Source organism: Sus scrofa, chromosome 18 (assembly GCF_054392235.1).
Source record: "Sus scrofa isolate SSC_HxYL_T2T_F1_AM1 chromosome 18, Sscrofa_HxYL_maternal_Yorkshire_Landrace_v2.0, whole genome shotgun sequence".
NCBI lineage: Eukaryota > Metazoa > Chordata > Mammalia > Artiodactyla > Suidae > Sus > Sus scrofa.
The window spans coordinates 30,989,643-31,004,284 of NC_139400.1; the positions used below are offsets into that span (position 1 = coordinate 30,989,643).

The 14,642-nt window shown below is 36.8% G+C and overlaps 1 protein-coding gene and 1 non-coding gene across 2 annotated transcripts in view; one reads left to right on the top strand and one right to left on the bottom strand.

The window, feature by feature from the left end:
* The window catches only part of LOC110257598 (uncharacterized), a 755,702-nt gene that overhangs the window by 44,305 nt on the left and 696,755 nt on the right, over window positions 1-14,642 (bottom strand). The window lies entirely within an intron of this gene.
* On the top strand, window positions 3,696-3,802 carry LOC146394963 (U6 spliceosomal RNA). The gene has a single exon (XR_014834462.1). It is a non-coding gene; the product is annotated as a U6 spliceosomal RNA (small nuclear RNA).

The window sequence follows — 14,642 nt, forward strand, 5'->3', positions numbered from 1 at the left end:
CAATCATTAACTAGTACTTTTGGAAACAGAGTTTTCTGATTTTCTAGTTTCTTGGGTTAACATATCCAGATATATAAACACACAAACTGTCTTTGTAGGAGCAGAGATAGTGATTTTGTTTGCAAAAATCTGGATTATTATTTCTTGACCTTATTAGTTTAGATTAACAAGAATCATACAGAGGGCATGCAAAGTCAGTCAACAATTCTTCCTATACGTGTATTCATATTCCCTTTGCAATGTGATTTGGCCACTCCTTCCTTCACTGAGAATAGGAATACATGTCTTAATCTCTTGAATGAGGAATGACTACATGATATCCTTTAGCTAATGGGATATTAGCAAACTTGATACAAGCGGAAGCTTGATGCAGATGCTTGAAGAGCACTCTTTTGATACTGCATTCTGAAGCCTAGGATGACCTACTGGAGAATGAGAGGCCATCTGCAGTAGAAGCAAATCATCTCACCTGAGCCAACCTGTCCCCTAAACCAACATGCCTTTTATGACCAGTCAAGCAAAGAAGTCATCCTAGACCATCTGGCTGCAGACAAACCAGCCCAGACTTGAAGAACTGCCCTGTTCACCCCCAGGATAGTGAGAGGTAATGAATGTGGTCTTTACTGTTTTGAGTCTCTAAGTTTGGGAACAGTTTCCAGGCAGTAAAAAACATATACACATATTTGGATTCGTTTTTACTATTCTAAGGCTTAAAGTATATGTTTAATATATGTTCATTATTTCATAATCATAGATTCTAGAATTGACAATTACCTGAGAGATAATTTAACCTCAATCTTTTATCTTATTTCAGGAAAATAAGATGTAGATTAATCAACCTGACAAAATTACAAATTGAGTAAGAAAAAAATAAAACCAAAATTCACATATTGTAATTTTTTGTTTGAAATTCTTTCTCCAATCCCATACTGTACATCAACATTTAATTTCTGCAATCATTTTTCTTTGTCATTAAGAAGCAAAAGTATAGAGTATATGCATTAAGTCCCTAATTTTCCATTTTCACCCTTGTCTCCTAACCTACCACTTGTGATTTCTAAGACTATCAACAAAAACTCTGTAGAAATACACTATTCTATAGGAATTTCACCAAACTTTCCTCATCTATAGATAGCTCTAGCCTTATGTAAGCAAATATGCTTTATGCTGATTAATGGTATATTTGTCTCAAATAATATATACTTTTCCTTTGGTTCCTTAATTATATATGTATTTTTCACATATGTAAACAAAGTATATAGAAAGGGTGAAAATAAAATGAATAATAAGATGGAGATAGACTATTAAATAAACCCAAAGAGGAGTTCCCATCATGACACAGTGGTTAACGACTCCGACTAGGAACCATGAGGTTGTGGGTTCGATCCCTGGCCTTGCTCAGTGGGTTAAGAATGCAGCGTGGCCGTGAGCTGTGGTGTAGGTCACAGACAAGGCTTAGATCCTGTGTTGCAGTGGCTGTGGCATAGGTTGGCGGCTACAGCTCTGATTAGACCCCTAGCCTGGGAACCTCCATGTGCTGCAGGAAGCAGCCCTAGTAAAAGCAAAAAGACAATCAATCAATCAGTCAATCAATCAATCCAAAGATATTTTTGGTATAGTGGTGGTGATATATTTTACTTTTTCACTGCTATTATTCACATTAGGCAATTTATGCAATAGCTTTGTCTAAACTCTTCTCAAGAGAAAAACGATCTCTTTAAAATGTGTATATATGTGTCCCATAGTTTCTTCTAAGTCCATTTCATTCCAACTTGATGTTCTAATCCTTGGGGTACACTTCAAAGCACCGTGATTTAATTCAGGGAGCAAAGAGATCTCAGAATGAGGAACTTAAGTGTTAAACCTCTGCTAATCCATTTATGAAAAGAAGACAATGCTAGATTTTCATGGTTAACTCAGCACCACACCTTTTAAGGCTAATTATTATATTTCCAAGAATCTTGTTTATTTTTCTAATTACCTTGCCGCAAAGAAGAGACTGTGTAAGATTTGGAAGGCAGCTGAAAAGCAGAAACCACCGTTCTCTGGAAGGAGCAGCAGTTAGACTCCTAGGAAGACAAAGATTTACACAATTCCCTGGAAAGCTTGAGAGAATCCTCCCGAGCATTTCACTGTCAAATCTTCTAACCTGTTCTGCAGCCTCTCACACCTCTGGTTATTTCAACTTCACTCTGTATTAAGCTTTGCTTTAATTCAAAATATACAAAGTGACTTCTATCTTCACGACCAACCTTGACTGATGTTGATTTTAATATGTGGAGAGAGGATGGGTTATAACAAAAAACTAAAATATGTTCTTTGGATTTTGGCAATAAAACTTCTACCAGAGGCTGTAAAAATTATAACCTATATGTAGTAGGTTAAAATATCTGGAAAAAGCACACATCACACAATATACCTTAGGAAGCTTCAGCACTGAGCAGAGATTTGAAAGCATGAGCTACGTGCCATGATAGGTACAACCAAAGGAAGAGGAAGACAGAAAAGATCTGGTGAGTTTAAGGGCAGTGTAGAACAAATATAGAGTCTAGAAATACCAATGTTTTAAAATAAAGTGGTGGGACATTAAATCAAAGTGGGGGGGGTAACACAGCCCCAGGATATATGGGAGGAAAATATCACATTGTGACTAAGCTGACTGACTATGGTTTCAGGGGGGCACTGGATGTACTTCTTCCCTTCATTCCAAACCTCAGTGAGATATCAGCAGATATCACATGGGCACAGGCTGGTATTACTTATGCATTTTGACTCCCTTTATGTGTAACTGTCTTTGCCGTGAGATTACACTGAGGATAGACACCTCCCCTCCCTCATGATTCAAGAATGAAATATCATACAGAGCCAGCCTCACTGTCCCATAGCCCCCATGCCTAAAGCTGAGCTGTCCCTTTAGAGTGCAAACATGTGAGCTAGGAATACATATTTATTGTTCCATGGTACTAAGATTTCTCTGACTACATATATAACATGAAGTGGTAAGAGCTAACTGATGGGATAAATCTGACAATGGAGTATTTTTATAGGTAGAAACTCCTCTAGGAAAAAGAAGGAGAAAGAAGGTCAAGATACACACACTTGGCTCTGAGCAAAGAGATTCTCAATGAAGGGATATTTGATAGATCGGATTCCTGTTCCAACTGTCACTCCCTGTAATACATTCTTACCTTTCAGTCTTGGAAATTTGTATTATTTCCATATCTGGATGGAATATATTTCCCCACGCCACCAAGTTGAATCTGGCCAGTTTGTAAGGTGCAGGGAGAGATTTTTAAATTGCTTTTCTGGTTTGGTTTTCCCTATTCTCTTACAATCTTAAATTAGAAGCATGTTCCATAGAAACCCCTGGATGCACAAAGCAGACCTGAACAAAATCAAAAGCTTGATACAAAGTTACTCTACCTGACCCACCTGGTCTACTATTAAGAAAAATAAACTTTTTCGAAACTGTAAATCTCTCATTATGGGTAGTTAATTATTCAGGAAAAAAAAACATGACAAATAAGGGAAGATATGATATTGAGAACAATATGCCCTGAGTAATCTGTATGGCCTATCTTTGGGTTAGGTATGCTAATACTGAATACCTGATAAAAAAATAAACAAGGAAGGCAAACCTGATTTGTAACCTAGTAAAACTGGTTAAAATAAAAGACTACTTAAGATGTATCACTGTGCTCACTGTGGCAGCACATATACTAAAATTGGAACAATATAGCGAAGATTAGCATGGCCCCTGTGCAAGGATGACATGAAAACTAATGAAGCTTTCCATATTTTTGTTCAACACACCAACACCCATATTCAAGGGGTGCCAGAAGAAGAAAGAGAGAAAGGGACAGAAAAATATTCAAAGATATAATAGCTGAAAACTTTCCTAACATGGGAAAGAAACCACTCACTCAAATCCAGGAAGGGCAACAAGTACCACATAAAATAAACCAAAGGAAGAACACCTAAGACACATGTTAATCAAACTGACCAAAATTAAAGACAAAGAGAAAATACTGAAAGCAACTAGGGAAAAGAAACAAACAACATACAAGGGAACCCCAGTAAATTATCAGCAGATTGTTCAGCAGAAACTCTGCAGGCCAGAAGGGAGTGGCATGATATACTTAATGTGATGAAAGGAAAAAACCTCCAACCAAGATTGCTTTACCCAGCAAGGCTCTCATTCAGATTTGAAGGGGAAATCAAAAGCTTCACAGATAAGCAAAAGCTAAGAGAATTCAGCACTACTAAACCAGCTTTACAACTAATACTAAAGGAACTTCTCTAGGAAGAAAAGAAAAGGCAGCAACAGGAAACAAAAATACCACAAATAAAGGTAAAGGTATGTATACAGTAAAGATACGAAATCATCCATGCAAAATTATACTACCAAAATCAGAAATCATGAGAAGAGGTGGGTACAAATGCATGACACTGGAAATGCACTTGCATTTAAGAGACCAACAAATTAAAACAATCTCAAATATATATATAGACTCATATCAAAACTTCAGAAAAACTGCATACCAAAAATCTACAATCGATACACAAACAAATAAGAAAAACCAAGTCAAATACAACTCTAAAGATAGTCATCAAACCACAAGAGGAGAGAACAAGAGAAGAAGGAAAGTAAAAAGAGCAACAAAAACAAATCCAAAGCAATTAATAAAATGGCAATAAGAACATACATATCAATAATTACTTTAAATGTTAATGGACTAAATGCCCCAACCAAAAGACATAGACAACACCCATATATATGCTGTCTTCAAGAGACCCATTTCACTCCTATGGACACATACAAATTGAAAGTGAGAGGATGGAAGAAAATATTCCATGCAAACAGGATTCAAAAGAAAGCTGGAGTAGCAATACTCATATCAGACAAAATAGACTTTAAGATGAAGAATATTTTAAGGGAAAAAGAAAGTCACTACCTAATGATCAAAGGATCAATCCAAGAAGAAGATATAACAATTTTAAATATCTATGCATCCAAACTAGGTTCATCACAATATATAAAGCAACTGCTAACAACCTTAAAAGGACAAATCGACAATAACACAATCACAGTGGGGCACTTTAACACTCCACTTACAGCGATGGACAGATCAACCATACAGAAAATCAATAAGGAAACAAAGGCCCTGAAGGAAGCATTAGACCAGATGGACATAATAGATATTTACAGGACATTCCATCAAAAAGTAACAGAATACACATTCTTCTCAAGTGCACATTGGAACATTCTCTAAGATTGATCACACCCTGTGCTACAAATGAAACCTAGGTAACTTTAAGAAAATTGAAATCATATCAAGCATCTTTTCCGACCACAACACTACATGACTGGAAATCAACAACAAGAATTAAACTGCAAAAAACACAAACATGTGGAGACTCAACAACATGCTACTAAACTAGCAATGGATCACTGAAGAAATCAAAGAGGAAATTAAAAAATACCTAGCAGCAAATGACAACAAAGATATGACACTCCAAAACATATGGGATGCAGCAAAAGCCATTCTAAGAGGAAAGTTTATAGCAATACAAGTCCACCTCAGGAAATAAGAAAAAGCTCAAATAAACAAGCTAACTTTACCTCTAAAGCAGTTAGAGAGAGAACAACAGACAAGACCCAAAGTTAGTAGAAGGAATGAAATCACAAAGATCAGAGCAGAAATCGATGAAATAGAAATGAAGAAAACCATAGAAAGGATAAATGAAATGAAAAGCTGGTTCTTTGAAAAGATCAACAAAATTGATAAACCCTTAGCCAAACTTATCAAGAAAAAAAAAGAGAAGACTCAAATCAATAAAACTAGAAATGAAAAAGGAGAAGTAACAACAGACAACACAGAAATACAAAGGCCCATGAGAGACTACTATATGCAACTATACGCCAATGTAATGGAAAACCTAGAAGAAAAGGACAAATTCTTAGAAAAGTACAATCTTCCAAGACTAAACTAAGATGAAATAGAAAAGATGAATGGACCAATAACAAGTACCGAAATTGAAACTGTGATTAAAAAACTTCCAATAATCAAAAGTCCAGAACCAGAAGGCTTCACAGGTGAATTCTATGGAACATTTTGAGAAGAGCTAACACCCATCCTTGTGAAACTATTCCAAAAAGTTGCAGAGGAAGGAATACTCCCAAACTCACTCTATGAGGCCACCATCACCCTGTTACCAAAACCAGACAAAGATACCACAAAAAAAGAAAACTACAGGCCAATTTCACTGAGGAACATAGATGCAAAAATCCTCAACAAAATACTAGCAAACTGCATCCAACAATACATTAAAAGGATTGTACATCATGATCAAGTGGGATCTATCCCAGGGATGCAAGCATTCTTCAGTATCTGCAAATCCATCAGTGTGATACACATTAACAAACTGTAGAATAAAAACCATATGATCCTCTCAATAGACACAGAAAAAGCCTATGACAAAATCCAATACACATTTCTGATAAAAACCCTTCAGAAAGTGGGCATAGCGGGAACCTACCTCAACATAATAAAAGCCAAATATGACAAACCCACAGCGAACATCATTCTCAATGACGAAAAGCTCAAAGAATTCCTGCTGAGATCAGGAACAAGGCAAGTATGTCTGCTCTCACCACTACTCTTCAGCATAGTTTTGGAAGTCCTAGCCACAGCAATCAGAGGAGTAAAAGAAATAAAAGGTATCCAAATTGGAAAGGAAGAAATAAAACTATCACTATCTGCAGATGACATGATACTTTATCTAGAGAACCCTAAAGACTCTACTAGAAAACCATTAGAGCTCATCCATGAATTTGGCAAAGTCTCAGGATACAAAATCAGTACACAGAAATCAATAGCATAACTATGTACTAACAATGAAAGATCAGAAAGAGAAATTAGGGAATCAATCTAGTTTACCATCACATCGAAAATAATAAAATACCTAGGAGTAAACTTACCTAAAGAGACAAAAGACCTGTATTATGAAAACTATGAGACACTGATGAAAGAAATCAATCAGTTGGAAAGACATACCATGTTCTTTGATTGGAAGAGTTAATATTATCAAAGTGACTATACTACCCAAGGCAATCTACAGTTTCAATGCAATCCCTGTCAAATTACCAAGGACATTTTTTTTCACAGAACTACAAAAAAATATTTTAAAGTTTGTTTGGAAGCATGAAAGTCCCAGAATATCCAAAGACATCCTGAAAAAGAAAAATCGAGCTGGAGGCATCAGGCTCCACTACAAAGCAACAGTCATCAAAACCTTATGGTACTGGCACAAAAACAGAAATACAGATCAGTGGAACAACAGGATAGAAAGCCCAGAATTAAACCCATGCACCTACAGCCAACTCATCTATGACAAAGGAGGCAATAATACACAATGGAGAAAGGACAGCTTGTTCAATAATTGGTGCTGGGAAAACTGGACAGCCACATGGAAAAGAATAAAATTAGAACACTCCCTAACGCCATACACAAAAATAAACTCAAAATGGAAAAGACCTAGGTATAAGACCAGACACTATAAAACTCTTCAGGGAAAACATAGGCCAAACACTTTCCAACATAAACCACAGCAACATCTTCTCAGATCCACCTCTTAAATTAATGACAGTAAAAACAATAATAAACAAATGGGACCTAATCAAACTTAAAAGTTTCTGCACAGCAAAGGAAACCTTAAACAAAACAATAAGACAATCCACATAATGGGAGAAAATATTCACAAATGAATCAGCTAACAAGGGATTAATCTCCAAAATCTATAGACACCTCCTACAGCTCAATACCAAAAAAACAAACAACCCCATAAAAAAATGGGTAGAAGATCTGAACATACAGTTCTCCAAAGAATATATGCAGATGGCCAAAAAACACATGAAAAGATGTTCAACATCACTCATCATTAGAGAACTATAAATCAAAACCACTGTGAAGTACCACTTTACACCAGCCAGAATGGCCGTCATCAAAAAGTCTTCAAACAGTAAGCGCTGGAAAGGGTGTGGAGAAAAAGGAACCATATTACACTGTTGGTAGGATTGTAATTTGGTGCAACCACTGTGGAAAACAGTATGGAGAGTCCTCAGAAAAGTAAAAACAGAATTACCATTTGATCCAGCAATCCCACTCCTGGACATCTATCCAGAGAAAACCATGGCTCACAAAGACACATGTACTCCAATGTTCACTGCAGCACTATTTGCAATAGCCAAGACATGGAAACAATCTAAATGCCCATCGACAGAGGAGTCGATCAAGATGTGGTGCATATATATACATAATGGAGTAACATCAGCCATTAAAAGGAACGAAATAATGGCATTTTTAGCAACATGGACGGACCTAGAAATTATCATGCTAAGTGAAGTCAGTCAGTCAATGAGACACCAACATCAAATGCTATTACTTACATGTGGGATCTGAAAAAAAGACACAGTGAATCTCTTTGCAGAACAGGTACTGACTCACAGACTTTGAAAAACTTATGGTTTCCAAAGGAGATGGGTTGGTGTGTGGGGGGATGCACTGGGATTTGGGATGCAAATGCTATAAAATTGGCTTGTGATCATCATTGTATGACTACAAATGTAATAAATTCATTGAATAATAATAAAAAAGATGCCTCCCTTATTCCAGCATAGTCATGGATGGAAAGTAGAGGGCAGAACATTTCTGGTGTCAAAATAGTAGCACAGGGAGTTCCCTTCATGGCTCAGAGGTTAAGGAATGCAACTAGAATCCACGAGATTGCAGGTCCAATCCCTGGATTTCCTCAGTGAGTTAAGGATCCAGTGCTGCTATGAGCTGAGGTGTAGGTCACAGACACAGCTCAGATACCCTGTTGCTGTAGCTGTAGCTCCGACTCTACCCCTAGCCTGGGAACCTCCATATGCTGCAGGTGCACAGTGAGAAGAAAAAAAAAAAAACAAACAATAGTAACACAGGGTTAATTTTAGAGATGGGCTAAAACAACATCATGACTCCAGGTCAAGGAGCTTAAGTAGGAAAGCAGCCTATGCAGCATCATGAGCAAATACCTGTGTGGCCATCATAGGGAGAAGCAGGGAAGGAAGCTCCAAGGTAAGCAAGAGGACAACATTTGTCAGCACAAGTGAGATTCATTGTCACCAGAAGCCTGGAAGGGATAGCTAATGATCTGATATTCCTGCAGTTAGATAATCAAGTCCAATTCATATACTCTCATCCTGGAGAATTCTAGGACAACACTAGTTGTATTAGTTTTATTTCAAAAATGTATTTATCAGGGGGAATAAATTAGGAGTTTATGTTATATATATGCACATATATGTGTGTGTGTGTCTTTCTATATATATAGACACACACATACATACACATAGTATGTACATATATAAAACAGATAACCATTGAGGACCTATTGTATAGCACAGGTACCTGTACTCAATATTTTGTAAGGACCTATAAAATATTCTGGGAAAAAATATATATATAAAACTGAATCACTTTGCTGTACACTTGAAACTAACACTCTGTAAATGAACTACACTTCAATAAAAAATAATAAAAGTTTTAAAAATGAAAGGCTAGTGGCTACAGCTCCGATTGGACCCCTAGCCTGGGAATCTCCATATGCCACGGGAGCGGCCCAAGAAATGGCAAAAAGACCAAAAAAAAAAAATAAAAATAAAAAAAAAATAAAAATAAAAATAAAAATGAAAGGTATGTTAAAAAAGATACATGTAATTTCTTAAATTTTTTCACTTTTCATTACTTGAAAACAGGCAGTTTTACTGCTTTGATGTACTAAAAATGAAAACCCAATTTTAAGTTTCAGTTAAGTCAAAGACATAGAAAATTCTTTTTAGAAGTTTTCCCAAATGATCTACTTAATTTTTCAAAAACAAAAATATTTCCATTTTTCAAAAATACATGAGTATAGATCAGTGTTAGTAGGTTTAAATATGCAGACTGAGAAATACATTATAATTAATTTAGTTTCCAAACTTTTTTGAGGTTTTTTATTCTTGTTTTTTTTAATATAATGATCTTTTTCCAAAACAGCTGGTTTACAAACTTTTTTTTTAAATAGCACAAGCAATTTCTATTTTTTTTTTTTTTTTTTGTCTTTTTTTGTCTTTTTTGTTGTTGTTGTTGTTGTTGTTGCTATCTCTTGGGCCGCTTCCGCGGCATATGGAGGTTCCCAGGCTAGGGGTTGAATCGGAGCTGTAGCCACCGGCCTACGCCAGAGCCACAGCAACGCGGGATCCGAGCCGCGTCTGCAACCTACACCGCAGCTCACGGCAACGCCGGATCGTTAACCCACTGAGCAAGGGCAGGGACCGAACCCGCGACCTCATGGTTCCTAGTCGGATTCGTTAACCACTGCGCCACAACGGGAACTCCCCAAGCAATTTCATATAAATACAACTTAACATGAAATGAGCAAGTCAGAAAATTCTAACTGGTTTTAGTATCAGCAATCTTGTTAAAAGACTTAAGCACTGCTTTTTCTAAAGAACCACTGAATGTTAGCTTTCCTTTAATCATTTTTTTTACTATAACCCATATACTATTTTATAAATCCACTGTAAATGCACAAGTTTTTTTATTTTTTTGTTTTGTTTTGATGGCCACACCTGCGACATATGGAAGGTCCCAGGCTAGGGGTCGAATCAGAGTAACAGCTTCAGGCCTACGCCACAGCCACAGCCACACCATACCCAAGCCACATCTGCAGCCTAGGCTGCAGCTTGTGGCAACAATGGACCCTTAACCCATTGAGCATGGCCAGGAATCAAACTTACATCCTCATGGACAATATGTCAGGTTCTTAACCCCCTGAGCCAGAAAGGGAACTTCTAATTCAATATTTTAAAGGAAATTTATGGGGCAAACATTGCCTCAATGTGGCTGCAGACCATTCTATGACTCAAAGTTTCTTTGTACTCATTTGTGGTCAATCTCCATTCCTAACTCAGCTCGAGGCAAGCACTAATCTACTCTTATTTCTATGGATTCACCTTTCTGGATATTTTATACAAACAGAACCACATACTACATAGTCTTTTGTGCCTGACTTCTCTCACTTAGCCTTAGCATAAAGCTTTTGAGATTTATTCATGTTGTAACAGTTATCAATAATTTGTTCTTTTTGTTACAGAAATGAATTTCATTGTATATACTACATTTTGTTTATCCAATCACCCGTTGATAGATTTTTGGATTGTTTCCAGTTTTCAGCCATTCTGAATAATGCTGCTATAAGCACTTTGCATAGAACACTTTGTCTAAACAAATATTTTGATTTCTTGCGGAATTAAATTTACATTCAACTTTTTAAGAAACTGCCACAATCTTTACCAAAGTGTTTGTACCAGTTTACATTCCCACTAGGAATGTAAAAAGATTCAATTTTCTCTATATAGTTGCCAACACTTGGTATCATCAGGATTTTTTTTTATGATAACTTCTTCACGATAACAGTGGGTGTCTGTACAAATGACTAAGAAAATACTTCGTCCATTTTTTAATTGGATTACTGTTTCAGCAGTGGTTTTATTACACTTTTTTCTTTTCATTTGTTTAAGTTTATATTTTATTCCTTGCCTTGCTTTCTTCGTCTTATTGCGTTGAAGGACATCTTTGTATATTTTGGATACACATCCTTTATCAGATATATTATTTGCAAATAAAAACTATCCCAGGTTGGAGGGGAAAGCTCACTCATATCCGCTACAAAGCGGAATTTCTAAATACCAAAAGTGTTATTTTGTTGAAATATAGTTTATACATTTAAAGTGATATTTTATTGGAATAAATCTGGTTTATAAATGTAAAGGCACAACATTTACATAGTAAGGAGTTTGTCAAGAGAAACTACATTCTTATGCTTTACATAAAAATGTAAATCCAGGCTTGTAGATGATAGAAAAAATAATATAACTGATTGACCTTTTTTGGGCCTGTAAACCAAGGAGAAAATTCTGATTCGCAAGGCTAAGACACTGCATTTTTAATGGTTGTGGTTTGCACTCTTCAATTAAACTGATAAAGCATCTTGAAAGAATAAGAAGACACTTTTCTTTCATGTTAGATCATTAACAATACCATAGGAACTACATACTTCCCATGATAAAGATTCAAGCACAAAGACTCAAAAACTGCTAAGACCTCCTAAAAATATAGAGATATCTTAACATGCTATGTTATGCATTTACTTGTCACTGCACAATTGACTCTCAGGCTGTGACCAGAGCATGCACCCAGCAGATGCGCTGGGGTTGTGCTTGGCATTTAACTGAGCATCACGTTTGGGTTTGGTAGATGGATATTACTTCTACATTTTTACATGAGCAAACATGTGCTGTACAGAATTTTAATAAGCCCTAATGCAGAGCTACAATTGTCCCTAATCAATGACATTTTGACAAAGTTTAAAAATATACACAGAAGTGCAGAGATCTATGTTCAGACATTTGCCCCTTGCCCCCACAAAAAGAGGGAATCATCTTGCCATGCAGTACATGGGAAGGAGCTGGCCCACAATGTGAGCAAACTAGTTCACAGCCAAGAATTTAAATATACACATTTGAATAGCGCAAGATACATTTAAATGAAATTGTTAGTAATCATATGCAGAAACCCTGATGAACTCCTACCAAAATCTAATGCTTGTTACTCTAAGAAGAAGTAATAACTTTGAAAATAAGTTATTTATTCACTCTACCTTCTGAAGATATTATAGTTGAAGAGGAACTAGCCCCAGTGAAAGGGCAATACAACCATTTCCACCATAAGACTCAAAGCTTTTAATCAGAGTGAGAGGAAACACGTTCTACATTCCTTTTCTCCTTTTTATTATCTACCCAGAAATTCCAATCTTTTCATACAATTTCCCAACTTTTTTTTTTTTTTTTTTTTAAAGAACAGTTTCCATTGTGTCTCAGTGGTAATGAACCAGACTAGTACCCATGAAGATGAAGGTTTGATCCCTGGCTTTGCTCAGTGGCTTAAGGATCCAATGTTGCCATGAGCTGTGGTGTAGGTCACAGACACAGCTCAGATTCGGAGTTGTTGTGGCTGTGCTATAGGCCAATGACTGTGGCATAGGCCAGCAGCTACAGCTCTGATTGGACCCCTAGCCTGAGAACTTCCATATGCTGTGGGTGCCACTCTAAGAAGAAAAAAAAGAAAAAACAATTTTAACAAAAAATAATGCATTTCTCATCATAAACAGAAAACTCTCTTGTCCCCACTGTGGAGCAGGGAGTTAAGGATCCAACTGCAGGGGCTTGGGTTGCTGCAGAGGGATGGGTTTGATCCCAAGCCCAGTGCAGTAGGTTAAAGTATCTTGCATAGGTCATAGCTGCAGCTTGGATTCAATCCTTGGACCAAGAACTTCCATATGCTGTGGGGGCAGCCATAAGGGGAAACAAAGAAAAAAAAGAAAAAGAAAACTGTCTTGTCTGAGAAGCACACTTACAATGCTGATTGTTAAAAAGACCCAACGTGCTACTAGAGACACTTTGCTTGCCCATCACTGGATTAAAGAAGAGACTGACATGTCTCCACTCAGTACCTGCTCTCGGGTATTTTCGGAAATTACATTTCTTAAATTTATCCAATGATGCTGGCCACAAAACCTGTGGTAACTATGGCCTGGAAATTCCTGACTCAATTCTTGGCCTAAGATCATATTCAGAACTTCTAGATCTTCTCTGGGCTTCGATATTCCATTTACCAAACAAGAAAGGAGTTGAGAATTATGTGACTGCAGTTTTCCTATCAGGTTTCACTGATAAAACACCAGATCCAATGCCCTGAAAAGTGTAGAGATTTCTGCTTGTAATTTGTTTTATGCATTTTCATTTAAAGCATGCACACCAATAAATCATTCTTCTCAAAAGAAACGGTTATTGTTTCAGCAGTGGTTTTACTACACGTTTTCTTTTCATTTGTTTGTTTTGAGTTTATATTTTATCTCCTGCCTTGTTTTCTTCTGGGTAGAGCCAGCTGTTGAGTCAGCAGTGTGTAGGCAACTCAAGTAGACATGATTACTGAGATTCCTTTTATGTTCCCCTCCAGGGCAGCCACCTGCTTTGTCATTGAAAAAATGACTCGTGTGGCAGCCTGACAAATACCTGGTTGCTCAGCACAGCCGTCTGTGAGACACACTTGTAGCTCTGCTTTAAAGGAGGGTGAAAACCAAGATTAAGAATTCATTGAAATATCCCTGCAGAGCCCAGCTGAAAGGCAAGGAAAGACCTTCACATCATACATAAAACATTAGCAGAGTCCGAACAGGGCAATGGGCCTCTTTTATGATTATTATACCTCAATGATATGGGAAAACAAGGCAATAAGATAAAAATACATGCCAAAGCAATGCCTAATTCCCGGACGTGTTCTCTGACCCAACAGTCAAACTATTTCAGTCATGTTTTGTGTAGTTTACCCTTTCAACCAAAATAGTTTCAGTTACATTTGTGTAAAAAAATCCCAGTATAGTCACCACATGCTGCATAATTTAACCTGAAAGAAATGTTCTCTTCTCTTCTGTGTTAAAAGCTCATGGTGCTGGTTTTTCTGCCATCTAGAAATGGTACTGGAAACTGTCCCCTTTAT